The sequence below is a fragment of the Sorex araneus genome, chromosome 5, assembly GCF_027595985.1.
Source record: "Sorex araneus isolate mSorAra2 chromosome 5, mSorAra2.pri, whole genome shotgun sequence".
Lineage (NCBI taxonomy): Eukaryota > Metazoa > Chordata > Mammalia > Eulipotyphla > Soricidae > Sorex > Sorex araneus.
Genome location: NC_073306.1, coordinates 16,592,215 through 16,606,181, shown reverse-complemented (window position 1 = coordinate 16,606,181; position 13,967 = coordinate 16,592,215). Strand labels below are relative to the sequence as shown.

General features: G+C 44.1%; 1 protein-coding gene across 3 annotated transcripts in view; it reads left to right on the top strand.

Annotated features, from left to right (window-relative positions):
* The window catches only part of FGGY (FGGY carbohydrate kinase domain containing), a 459,128-nt gene that overhangs the window by 372,446 nt on the left and 72,715 nt on the right, over positions 1–13,967 (top strand). The window lies entirely within an intron of this gene.

Below are 13,967 nucleotides of genomic sequence, written 5' to 3'. Positions count from 1 at the left end.
TGATCCATTGCACAATTCATATTTTTAGGAAAAAAAAAAAAGAAAACATGCTAATTTCTTGTGGGAGGCAAAGCTTTCCCTACCACTGAATTGCAAAAGGCTTCTCACACGTGGGTTTTATGGAGACACTTCGGGGGAACTAGGGATGTGAGCAACACGTTGGCCAGAAGGTCAAGGGAGCAGGGTGGGAAGAGGCGAAGAGCCCTGGCTCTGCTGTCAGCTGCCGACGGTGAATCTCAACTTGAACGCTGCATAACCCCAACCTATGGGCTAGCACATAGGTCCCCCTGCCACGCGGCCCGCTGCTTCCAATAACATCAGTTACGTGAGGTGAGCTCTTCCTTGGGACCAGAGTTCACCATGCGACCTCTGTCCATTCTGAACTCCTGATTTATAGTCGAAGACCTGTAGGCGTAAAAAAAAAAAAATTAAATAATCAAATAACAGTCTGTGTTGAAAATGCTCCTAATGCAGCCAAGAATGCTGCCTCTCAAATCTCAGTGGAGAGTTTAGAAATGTTGAGCATCAGGAATTGATAAACTATCCCCAGGTCTTAGGGTCGGGACAAGAGCCGGGGTGTGTACTCAGGGGATAGCAGTTATAGCTCTACTTATTATGACCTGCTTAGGTACCAAAAGTCATGCTGGGGGCATTTCAGACAGTCACCTACCTGGACAGAGGCTCAGAAAGGCTGGGGAATGGGAAGGTTTGCTGCTGGAAGGGTCTTCTGCATGCCAGCGGGGGGCTGATTTTTGTACCATGTTTTGGCACACTCTGTCTGCATCTCTAGGATTGATGCCTGGGAACTGGCTCTGAAAGACAAATCAAGTCCACTTGTGAATGCATGTGCTCCTGAACTGAATTCTTTAAACAGAGGTGGTGGAGTTTAAGCCTCAGTGTCTTCACTCTCCCTGGTGCTCAGAAACCTTACAGATACTTACTGAGGATTGAAATTTGTCCAGAGTTGCCAGAAGTTATTTGAAGATATCAGTTTATAAAGATGTTCTCACCCCTTGATGCCTTTCCCTGACTAGACTCAATTGTAATCACGGAAATGGAACAGGAAATATGCTCCTGATGCTTCCTCAGATCCTGCAGAGGTGGCTTTATGCTTTGTGCCTCCTCTGAGTTCACCAGTACAGGCCCTCCCGCCCTCCCCACTCAGCATGATTGCCTTTGGAGATGCGGCCTTGTGGGGGTTTTTTTTGGAAGGCAGCTATGCTCACTGCTGTACCACCAACACTTTGTACGTTTTCAGGGTAGATCAAGTTATGGAAGGGAGGGAGCTGATGATGAGGTGAATGACCTCAGAAGAAGGGACACCGCAGGATGTGTGCAGCAAAGTCTCTTCATCCTGTGGAGATAGAGTCAAAAGGGGGCTCCCTTCCGAAACTGCTCATTGCAGGATTTCAGTCTTGTAGACGCCAGATTTGTGAGGATATTTATTAATGTTCTTTAAACCCCCAATCTATATGTATGCAGGAGGATGGGGCCTGGTTATTTAGGCAGCTCAGATTAAGATACCTCTTTCAGTCTTCACATCTTTCTGCATAAATATATATATCTTCATGTAACTAGAGAAGGAAACTGGATCTCAGATTTGTTTAGAAGTTTTCTTTTAATTATTTTATTTTGTAAAGTAGTTCACAATACATGGTTACATTTAATATTCGAGACCAATCCCATCACCATTACACCTTCCCACCATCATATTTTTGTATGTTTCCATCCTGAACCCCAACCCCTGCCCCAAAGCAGAACTGAAATAATTTATTTTGTATTGTTTGTTATAAAAAAAAAAAAACCACTGAAAATACTGCAAAAAAGTTTCCTTAGAAGAAGTGTGAAGATTGTTGTATTTCACCCAGGGTCCATTAAACCCTTCTGTAAGAGACCACTAGCATGTTGTTAAAGGTTGAGCCTTGTGCGATTATATATAACCTGTAAAAACATATATTTCCCTCTAAGATGGGTTGCCTCTTTAAATTCCATCAAATGTGGTGTGGTACTCACAATTTTTTTTTTAGTCATTTTGCCCCCATGGAGCCAAAGTAAAATTAAAACAGATCTCTGTGTGTGTTCTATCTCGATCCTAAATCAGTAGTTTACCTTAATTTTTATTCTTTTCTTACTTTCTTGGGTTTTTTTTCCTTTTGCTTTCTTTGAACAGTCTCTTGGCATACTAATCATCTGAAAGTCTATTACAAGAAGAAACAGACTAGTCCCCAACCAGGAAATTAGCCCAAATGGGGGAGTGTGATAAAGATGGACATGTGCTGTCAGGTGTGAGATTCATTACTGTTTTTGGCATATCGAATGCATCATGGGTAGCTTGCCAGGCATTGCCGTGTGGGTGAAATCCTCTCAGTAGCTTGCCGGGCTCTCCGAGCGGGACAGAGGAATTGAACCTGGGTGGGCCGTGTGCAAGGCAAACACCCTACCCCCTGTGCTATCACTCCAGCCCCCTAGCTCTCACATTGTAAAATTTTCTACTTTTCAAAGATACTGTGATTTACAAAGCTGTTCCTAATAGAGTTTCAGGTGTATGATGTTCCAACTCCAGTCCCTCCCAACAGTGTCCCTAGGTTCCCACCCACATTTTTTTTCCTTCTTTGGGGGCTATAGCCAGTGATGCTCAGGGGACCATGATATGCTGGGCCTAGGAGATGAGGCACCAGCACATATGGGATGCAGCTCAGCTCTTTGAACCCTCACCCTGACCCCTTGCCCTTGTCTTTATCGACTTTCAGTCTCATTTTTACAGTCTTTCCATTTCTTCCTGTGCCTTCCCATAGGCATCAGCAGCCGTCCTATGATTGATTCCCTTATCAAAATAGCGTTCACAAGGCTGCAATAGAAACATCTCTCTCATTTAAAGAATAGAATAACCAACAGCATCCAAGAGTTGCCTGCCTCCAGCAATGGTGTCTTTTAAATGCTTTTCAAACTGATTCCATTTATAACATGAGAAGGGTGTTTGTCTATCTGCATCTTCATCAAATGGAGCCAAAGCATAGGATGGCACTCTCAGATAAAAGTTCAACTGCTGAGACAGTGAAAAGGGGCTTTCCTCGCTCCTTTACTGGGAAGAAGCAGTGGTGACTTCTGTGACCTTTCTGTCTGACCACTTCCCTACCCCCAGAGTCACCCATTGTGCCCTTGGCCCTCGAGTCACTCCAGAATAGTTCTCTCTCACTCTAAATATCCTGAGAAGCAAATCAATTATAGTTAGATGTTAGGACCACCCCCTATGACTTCTGTGGGCACTCTGGAAAAATGTGCAATGCAGAAAGAGTTTAGGCAACATTATCCTACTTACATTGTCTAAATACAGACACTCGAGGGGGTTTCAGAAATGCAGAGGAGGTGCCAGAGATGGTAGTACAGGGTTCAGATACTTGCAATATGTCTTGCCAACCTTGGTCTCATCCTACACCACATTATGGTTCCCAGAGCACCACTAGGAGTAATCCCTGAGCACAGAGCCAGGAGTAAGACCTGAGCCTTGCCATGTGTAGGGCCAATCATTCTCCCCTCTCCCCCTACAAAAAATATTATGGGATAGAGAGATAGTCCAGTGATAGGGTGTTTGCTTTGCATGAGGTTCACTCGGGTTTTATTCATCACATTCCTATGGGCACCTAAATTCTGCTAGAAGTTATTCCTGAGCTCAGAGCCAGATGTAACCCCTGAGCATTGCTGGGTGTGGCCCCAAAACCAAAAAAAAAAGGAAAAAAAGAGCAAGGGATACACCCAACAAACCACTTGACTTCATGCTGAGGAAAAAACCCATCCCATAGCAAAGCAGAAGAAATAGAAAATGGTTTTCCACTTTTTGCTTCTGTTTGGGCTCTTTGGGATGTCATTAACTTTCTGTAATTTCTTATCTTAAGAGACAGCTTTTCTCCAAGACTTTATACAAAACAACCTTTTAACTCTAACAGTGCTATTTATCTTAACACCCACCCCCCACCCCTCCCCGCTTCCCCTCCCCCCCACACACACTCACCCACCAATTCAAGCATCTGAAGCAGGAGCAGTGGCAGGAGATGAAAATAAGTCCTGTATCATTCTAAGGGGAGTACCATGTCAGGAAAATAAGCCCTTGGAACCGACCAATCACTCACAAGCTTTCTTTTTTTGTTTTTTGTTTTTTGGGTTTTTTTTTTTGGTTTTTGGGTCATACCTGGCGATGCACAGGGGTTACTCCTGGCTCTTCACTCAGGAATTACCCCTGGTGGTGCTCAGGGGACCATATGGGATGCTGGGATTAGAACCCGGGTCGGCCGCGTGCAAGGCAAATGCCTTACCCACTGTGCTATCACTTCAGCCCCTCAGTCACAAGCTTTCTTGTTCTCATGATGTGAAGGTGGGGTCTCCAACTCCCCATGACCTTCCAAACAGACTCCTGGACCCATAGACCAACCCTGTTAAGTGGCTGCTCTCAAGCCCTGAGCCCCCGTCACTCACCCTCCTCCTGTGCCCACAAGATTGACTCTCCACACTGACCACTGTGGCCTCCCCTTGAGGTGGGTCCTTGCAGCCCTCCGCGTCTGCCTGCTGCAGCCTCTGCTGTTCTTCACAAGTTCGCTTTCCCGAGGGCCCGGTTCATGCAGCTTTTGATCTCTGCACCCAAGCCTGGGACTTCGCTCACGAGACACGGGAAGTCTCTTCTGTTTCATTCTGTGCCAGTCAACTTTCTGTGATTGTTCTTCATTTTAGTTCATTTTCTGTCACTGTAAATATCAATTTTACAAAGTAAAGCTGAGGATCATGACTTCAGTTTCTGGATAGCTGGGAACACTGCAGCTCAGTGGATATTCAGAAGTATGAAACCTGTCACACTTCTGGGCACATTTAATTAGGTGTGGGTTTTTTAAGATTCTGACTTCTTTCCTTTTAGTATTTTTGTACATGCTTTTAAATTTGTTAATAAAATGTAGTTTTGTGGTCTGTTTCCTCATACTAAGAAAGTTTATGTGTGTATATGTATGCTGATGTCTTTATTATTTCTATAGGCTGCATAAATTTCTGCCATATAGACTAGACAACGAATTATTTACAAGCTTCCAGTGCCTAGTATTTAAATGGTATCATTGTGTTAAGAAAGGCTCCACCACTATGGACCAAACATGATGGCCACTTAGTACCTGTATTGCAAACCATAACACCCAGAAGGAGAGAGAGAGAGTAAGAGGGAATGTGCCTGCCACAAAGGTGTAGGGGGGGAGGATGGAGGAGATGGTTAGAGGGATACTGGAAACATTGGTGATGGAGAATGGGCACAGGTGGAGGGATGGGTACTGGAACATTGTATGACCGAAACATAATCGTGCAAGTTTGTAAGTCTGTAACTGTATCTCATGGTGATTCATTACAATTAAAAATTAAAAAAATAAAGATATGGGATAAAGATATGGGATAAAGAAGGAAGAAAGAAAGAAAGAAAGAAAGAAAGAAAGAAAGAAAGAAAGAAAGAAAGAAAGAAAGAAAGAAAGAAAGAAAGAAAGAAAGAAAGAGAGAAAGAAGGAAGGAAAGAGAAAAAGAAAGAAAGAAAGAAAGAAAGAAAGAAAGAAAGAAAGAAAGAAAGAAAGAAAGAAAGAAAGAAAGAAAGAAAGAAAGAAAGAAAGAAAGAAAGAGAGAGGCTACACCTAACATTTCTATGATTTATTTTTTCACAAACCCTAAATGATTTCCCTGAATAAACTTGGGGCCCAAGAGATAACTCAGGTGAAGCTTCTTGAAGCCCTGAGGCTGATTCCAGCACCACCTAGTCCCCCAAAGCAGTACCCAAAGCACTATGCGATATGACCCGGTGACCCCCAGGCATTGCCAGACCCATACACCAAACACTTGGCCCTCACTTCCAGCCAAGCTCTGTGGGACATCTCCCCTTCATAATATATAGTATGTGTGTATATACATATGGATATATGGTATTACAAAATATAATGTTTGCTCCAAATATTTGCCCTGTTTTGGGCATTTGACACCTAACAACTCTTTACCCATTAGTATATGAAAATTCTAGCCTCACTTTTTTATGCTGTGAATTTTAGTTCTATTTAGTTTTCATTCCCCAAGCATTGTATAATTCTGTTCATTTCACATATGAAATTATCAACTCCTTTTGGGATCTTTTTTGATCCCAAATACTCAAACACCTCAAATACTTCTGGAAATCTGAGATTCTGGTGCTTTTTTTTTTCTTTTTGGGTCACACCCGGTAATGCACAGGGGTTACTCCTGGCTCTGCACTCAGGAATTACTCCTGGCAATGCTCAGGGGACCATATGGGATGCTGGAGATAGAACCCAGGTTGGCCGCATGCAAAGCAAACACCCTACACGCTGTGCTATCGCTCCAGCTCCATTGTTGCTTATTAAATAGATTTAGATCCCTGGTTGCATTTTGATGTCCTGTATTGTATTTCTGTGCCCCGTTAACAGTCCACAAAAAACCCTGAATAGCAATAAGTGATTTGTAACTTAAGAATGTTGATATTAAAGATCATATGCTTAATATTTATTATACTTATTATCACACCTTTTACATAGTAGGTAAAAAGACATCAAGAAAATGAGTATAGGGATTCTGACACCTGTCTTGCGTATTGCTGACCATGGTTCAGTCCCCAGCACCACATCGGTCTCCTACACACTGCCAGAAAGTATCCCTCAGCATAGAGCCAAGAATAATACCTGAGTCCTTCTTTGTATGGCCCCAAACAGCAACAACAACAAAAACATGAACAAAATGAATAAAAGAGAATCATCAAATTTAGGTTCTATTAATTGTAAACCACCCTGTTACAGTTCAATTTCAGGGTAGCACCAGGCTTATCAATGTCAGAACAGTAGCTCAAAATTAGAGTTCTGTCTTCAGAAATCATTCCTCTATCTAAAATCTATAACATTTGACTTTTCTCTTCCTTACAGAGTGATTGCTGATAGGACTGCTAAGTTTCCATACCTTGCCATCCATAAAATCCTTGCAGTTATCAATGGGTGTTAACCATCCCTTCCACCCCAGTGCAAATAGCTTTGCTTTAAAGAATGTCCATGCTCCTCTTATACCATCCAAAAATATTTCAGCAATATGTTCATTTCTTGGGAAAGGCAAGCTTCCACCCTGATTACTCAGCCACCTTCCCAGATGGTGTAGCTTGTGGGAAACCTCAGTATTATCCATTCGGTCATCATTGCTTGGCTTGATTTTGTGCTTAGAAATAAAAATTAGAAGTGTGCCTTCTTGACTTAATAAATTTCAAGACTAATTTGCCTGGTGAAGACATCATACCATGATCACCAGTATTTTTTTTGTCTTAATCATTTGCTTTTTTTTTAATCATAATCTACCCATTTATTGAGAAGCAAATACCAAAAAAAAAACTTTTCAGAGGTAAAATAAGAGATATTTTTGATACTCCTATTATTAGCCAAAGATTTAGGGCTAGCAAACATTTTTATCAAGTATCTCTTTTCTAAGAAACTTAAGAATGTGATTTTTAGAAGAGTTGAACAATGTTAGCGCCAGATATCAGGTGCATGCCAGCCAACCCTGGCTTCGTACCCAGCATCACATAGTTACCCAGGCTCCACCAGGAACCACCAGTCCCGATGCCCGGGAATCCCTGGCAGGGGCTCCCAGGCCTCCAGAGCACCACTTGGGCAGTTCCAAAAAAAAAAGAGATAGAGAGAAGAGAAAAATGAATGGCCAAACATCTTCAGAATTGTATTTTCATTTTTTTTTTTTTATCTTAGGAGCCACCCACGCTGTGCGTAGGAGCCAGGAACAGTTCCTGGTCCAGCAGGTATAAACCTGATGGTTAAACAGTACGGTGTTGCTCATGGCTGGTGGGACTTGGCCATCCAGCCTCCATCTGGCAGTGCTCAGGGACCAGCAATAGTTGGGGACATGCAAATGCCAGGAATCAGTCTCAGAGTATTGAGGATACAAGGCAAGTGGTCCACCACTTTGAGCTGTCTGGCCTTAGGACAATATTTTGAACATAATGGTGCCACAATCTTTGATTTCATTTGGTTCACAACATTTCCTACTAGTGCCAAGCTGAAAAAAAACCTACGTTAAGATCATTCTACACAAACAAATGCTTATAAGTTACTAATTCCCCTACTCTGTCATTTCTCTTCTACTTTTCATAATAAACTTCCTTGTTGGAACAAACTGGAAATGGGTGGGTTGGATTAATTTTTCATTACACTAGGTTGACTCTTGAATAACAAATCTCTGTGTGAGCTTAATATTCAACACAGAAAATTAAGCTGTGGAACTAACTGTGAGGTCAGCTCAGATCTTTAATTAGGTCAGAAATTTTCTATAATTGGGGAGAAAACCTTGAAAAATGAGTACTTGTAGGCACATCCACATCCACATATACATATTGCATGCTAATGAACAAAGTTTGATCACTTGACTCAGAGTTGCAAATTTAAATCTCATGGAAGTCTTCAGAGTTTTAATTGCAACATTGAGGCAAATGACTGCGCAGTTCAGCAGGAAATCATTGCATCTGTGCAGGATAGTATCCTATTCTCTGCAGGAAGCCATCAGAGAGGGCAGTGGGTTCTGAAACTTAAGTGGCAGCAAATCTTTTATCATACATTTATCAAAGAAGTTTGAACATTTAAGAATTTGATACCACTGTAAGAGTTATGAAAATAAGGGGAGAACCTAGGAAATGTTCTCTCCTGTGATCATAATAATTTTAACACATGAGGAAACAAGAAGAGGAGAGGTTAAGTCACCATGAAAGGCAGATAGCCAGGATGAAAGGCCTGGCCTAGGATTCCGAGTCAAGAATTGTGTTGCTGGGTCATGGACAGGAAGGTCCTTCTCTGGGATGGAGTGTGACTTCCTTATGTGAAAAAGCAGCTCCAAAACTAGAGGGTTAGAATGTGGATGTCCATTACAATGTCACTGTGTTAGTTAGTGAAGGGGCCCCTCACATTTGGATCACTTTAGAGAATTTGGTAGGCTGAGTGAACACAGCAAGATGCCACAGGGTGTATAATGCAGGTAAGCAAAGCAGTAGAGGTGACAGAAGAGAGTGATTGCAACCCCAATAAAGAAGGGGCTACACGGAGACACCTAAGATAGTGGTTTGGCCAGTGACCCTGTTGTAGAAAAGCCACATTATTGACCCCTTTTTCTTCCCTCTCTCTGATCCATTGTGAGGTTCCCCAGTGATTGGACTCAAAGTCAAAGGGCAAGAGAGCTTATGGATGCAATCGGTCCTTACTTGCAGATTTCTACCAGTCCTTCAGGCTGAGCTCCTCTGGTAATTCGTGAGCCCAGGACACACATGGTTGGCTGCACATCTGCAGTGAGATAAGGAGATTGCGTCAGATTGTTAATCAGATATGACGTTCTATTCATGGGAAGATGTTCTCAAGGAAGTGGGGTGTGTCTGTGAGTCCCATCTTGGGCATGATCCCTCATTGTGGAATTGACCTTGGAGCATGTCGCTCTGCAAATAAAAACAACAGTGCCAGGGTCCTCAAAAGTGACATCCTTATCCCTATTTTCGTTTTCTGCCTTTCCATTCTACTAAAGACCAAAACAGGCAGACCAATAATTATTCTGTTCTCACTCTGAGCTGGGCACTGTGCCGTGGTACTTTTGGTGATGTTTCATCCTTGCCAGTTCGGGATTACCTTTAGAGAAAGCAAACTGAGACTTGAAAACAGAGCAGCTGGCTCACGACCTAACAGGTGGCAGAGCTGCTGATCAAATCCTGATTTTGATTCCATTGTCTGCGCCCCTGCTAAGTCTAGAGACTGCCCCCTGGCCGTGCTTCATCAGATCTGACAGGAACATCCAGAGAATTAGCTGGTTCTGAAGAGATTACCTTCTTTGGAGACCCATGGCTGTTCTCTTGTTGACAATAAAATTATGGTTTCTGGGAACAGAGGTTCTCCCAGCTCTCTCAAAATCAGATAGTGTGAGTTATATGCCCCCTGTTACTCCCTACTTAAAGCTCAGCCAGCCAAATCAGGTCAGATTCATTTGCTTCTATGTAGTTCTGGTCTGTTTCCATCTCCCTTTTCTTTTGTTTTTGGTTGGCTTTATTTATTTCTTATTTTTTTCAGTCTGGGGGCCATACCTAGCTTGTGCTTTCTGGGTTAGGGATCATGCCTGCAAGGCTCGGGGGCCATATGAGAGTGGGGGGCATGGAATTCGAGTCAGTTAGGTTGCAAGGCAAAGCAAGTCCTTCCCGCTGTGCTACTTTTTCCAGCCCCAGCTCCCATCTTTTTTTAAACCTGGGAGGTCAGGAAGATGATGGGGGGAAAGAATTCATAAGAGGATGCACTTCCTTGGAAATGTTATTAATTGGCTGGGCAAAACAAGAGAAGGAAATAAAATAGCTGCTCCTTACTAAGTAAAGGCATCTCCTTCCCTTATCTCATTAAAAATTAAAAGCACTCTTGGTTTAAGTAGGGCAAATTAGTAATTAAGTGCTATATAATCAAGTTGTGTAAACATAATATTGAAGGGGAGGCCAAATTAATCACTCGGCTGGTTTGTTTTTCCCCCATTAATGCATTTTTTTACTTGGGTTCTTCCGGTAATGTCAGGATACATTTTCTGCTCTCCTCCACTGCTGGAGACCGGGTGGTCTGTGTTAGCCAGGCTGGCAGGTAGCCGTGAACTGGATCTGGAAAAGGGTCTCAGGCCGGGTTCAAGGAGATGATGAGATTCCCGGCATCGTTCTTTAAGCCAGAATACATCCAGCGGAGCCTAGAGTAAGACAGGAACAGTCCTATGTGGTAGCAGAATTAAGGCAATTCAGTAACTCTCAGCTCCCATTCTAGTCCTGATGGTCTGGACGCAGACAAATACGGTTATGGAAGGGAGAATACCAAGTCGTGGCAAACACCAAGGAGCCTGGATTTGGGCTCAGATCTTGGCTCTGCCACTTTCTCGAGTACGTTATTTAATTTCTCTGTGTGTTCACACTCTCATCTCTAAATGATTACTATAACAGCTAGATCATTTGTATGGAATCTAAGGAGCAAATGCATAAGTACAGATATATGGAATTACGTGTATTTGGTGTTGACCATGGTTTGCTTAAACCTTAATTGCCATATGATGGGATAATAGAGCAGCAAGGAAGGGCATCTTCCCACTGACTTGAGGACAGGAAGACCTTGGGACGGCAGCCTGTGAATTGGACCTGGGAGGATTGGCGTGGGTAGGGGCAGAAGCATGGGGAGTGGCACGTGACCCCAGGTGTGTTCTGAATCTTGCTGGTCCCGTACTATTGCTGAAAGCAGAGAAGAGATCATGGGCCTTAATCCTATATGAATCTCCCTTCACTTCGTATATATTGACAGTAATTACTAGAAATTCATTTGTTGGATGTTATGGCAGCTGCCTTCCCAGGATCAGGGTGACAGAAGGTCAGTAAACTGAATCCATTGTAAGCAAAAGAAGAAACCAAAGGAGAGGGAGGCTGCAGAAAGGAAGTTATTTCCCCTGTAGCCCCGTGGCTCTACTTTGGGGTAATGGCACTTGACTCATGAGCTGTGTGTTCAGATCTGGAGTGGCGAGTCCTGAAGGTCTAAGGACTATACTCCACAGTGACTGACCCCCACCCAGTCACCACAGAGACGCTGTGAATGAAAACACATGTGGCACAGTGCCAGGAAAACCTTTTTTTATCTTTTTTTTTTTTTAATGCTTTTTGGGTCACACCCAGCAATGCACAGGGGTTACTCCTAGCTCTGCACTCAGGAATTACTCCTGGCGGTGCTCAGGGGACCATGTGGAATGCTGGGAATCGAATCTGGGTCAGCCACATGCAAGGCAAAATGTCCTACCCACTGTACTATCACTCCCACCCCTATTGTTTCCTCTTTAATCCCCACAGACCCAGTGAAGTTTGGTGGTTCCATTGTCCCACTTCTTAAGGCAGAAGATTGAGATACCAAAACTCTGATGAGCTGGACACATCAGTCCCATTGTGGAGGAAAGAAGAACTTTCCAACTGGTGTGGATCCAATCCCATCCTCGGAACCTCGCCCACAACCCAGGGGACTCCTCGATTGAGGTTTCATAGGGACAGCCTGGAAATAGGGCAGATTCCCCTGAATTCCATCTCACTCTTTCTCTTGCTCCTTGAGAGAGTGACAGCTGAGCCTGCAGTCTTGTGTCACCCGCTAGCAGGCGAGGCAGGAAGAGAAGGCTGTGAGCACGCCCTCAGACTCCCCGGGAAGGATCTGCCCCCAGGGCAGTGCCAATGCCATTGCTGGCACCCAACTCAGCAGTTTTGCTTTGGGATGAAGAGTTGATTGACTTATCATTCCCGGTCCATTTAAGGTGCTTATACCAACCAGCTGGACAGAGGTGGGGTAGGGCAGTGGGCTCACATTTACGTGGCTCCAGGTGGACTCTGAACACATGGGAAGATCCGTTTCATTTGTACCAAGTTGGAGGCTGGCCATGCTCCTAAAAACAGTGCGTTCAAAAGGATTTAACCCCGGATTGAGAAGTACCAAGCCATGGGAGCTAATGGGACAGATTTTGCCTGCAAGTTTCAGACCCATCCATGACGGGTTTCCTTTCCTCTTTCAGGGATAGAAGTCAAAACTGGGAAGTAGGGCACCCAGTATGCATAATCGTAGACTTCTTCAGAAGAGAGGTTTTCCTTGCTGCCACGTTCTTAAATTGTCATCCCTATAAGAAAGCGCTTTCATTCTTCCATTGGCCTTTCACAGATGACGCAGGAATTCATTCCCTCCTGCTGCCGAACTAAGAGTCCAGAACAGGTCAAGCCCAATGAAACTTGACTTTGGGTGTTCAGGTGGAGGATGTGTGGAGATGTCATTTGTTTCTGGGAGTGGGACTGAGAATTCCCCTGCCTGAAGGAAGTTGAATATGGATGTACCTTCACTTCTCCTCCGGGGGCCATTTTCTCCCTTAGCCAGCTTTCGAAACCAAGCCGTCTCACTGAAGAGGACCTTAGGACTTACGTTCTCAGCAGCCTGGCATCAGGGAAGTGCCATCCATCCATGCATCCCTCTGTTCTTGGGGAAGGGCAGCAGATGGAGAAGGCTATCATATGTCAGTAAACAGCAAGCCTGCAGCGGCCGTGGTCTTGGCAGCCTCTCCACACACCCTGTTGTCTTCAAGAGAGAATGCTATGGACTTTTATAAGCTTGCATTAAGTGATTTCTTCCTCTTATTTTTCTTTTAATTTATCTTTTTTGAGGGCAAGCTTAATGCTCACAAACTGTTCTAGGCTTTCAGCCCTGGGAGTGGAGGTCTTCAAAATATCCTCCCTGTGATGAGAAGTTTCGCGTTCAGTGTATCTAATCCCCTTCTTTTTTACTCTTGGCAGGATGATTCATAGTCTGATAAACAAGACCTTCAGCAAGAGCCCAGACTTCTGCTAGCACATAAATCTGGGTTCCAGACCTGAGTGCAAATGCTTCAGAGGGGCATTAAGTCAGTCTCTTCACCTCTCAAAGCTGCTTTCCTCATTGTAGAGGTGAGGATGCATCTCCCAAGATGGTTGCGTAACTGTAGTCCAGACAAGGTTTCGTCACAGTCATTAGCATCAACAGACTTTCAGTGAAAGTCATCCTGGTGGAGAGGACAGGACCAGTACTATTGTCAGTTGACTGTACACCGCTTTCCAATTCTGTCTTATTGAAAGATGCAGGGCCACTCGTTGCTGTTGGCCCAAACGTGGCTTCTTCCTCCTTCCCTAGTCCTATGGTGTATCAGGTTTCTGAGGCTCACTTGCCTCTGGCCTTTGGGTACACTTGGCCAACAGGAGTTGGTGTTGGATGGCTGACGCGCAGGGAAAGGGGAGAAGTTGGGTCATTTCTGGCTCGCTAAGGCAACAGCTGTCTCTGCTGTGTGGTTCCAGCATCAGCCTCTGCCTACCCTGGCCCTTCTAGCGTTGCACTCCAGCCCAGCAGTGCCAGGTGCTTTGG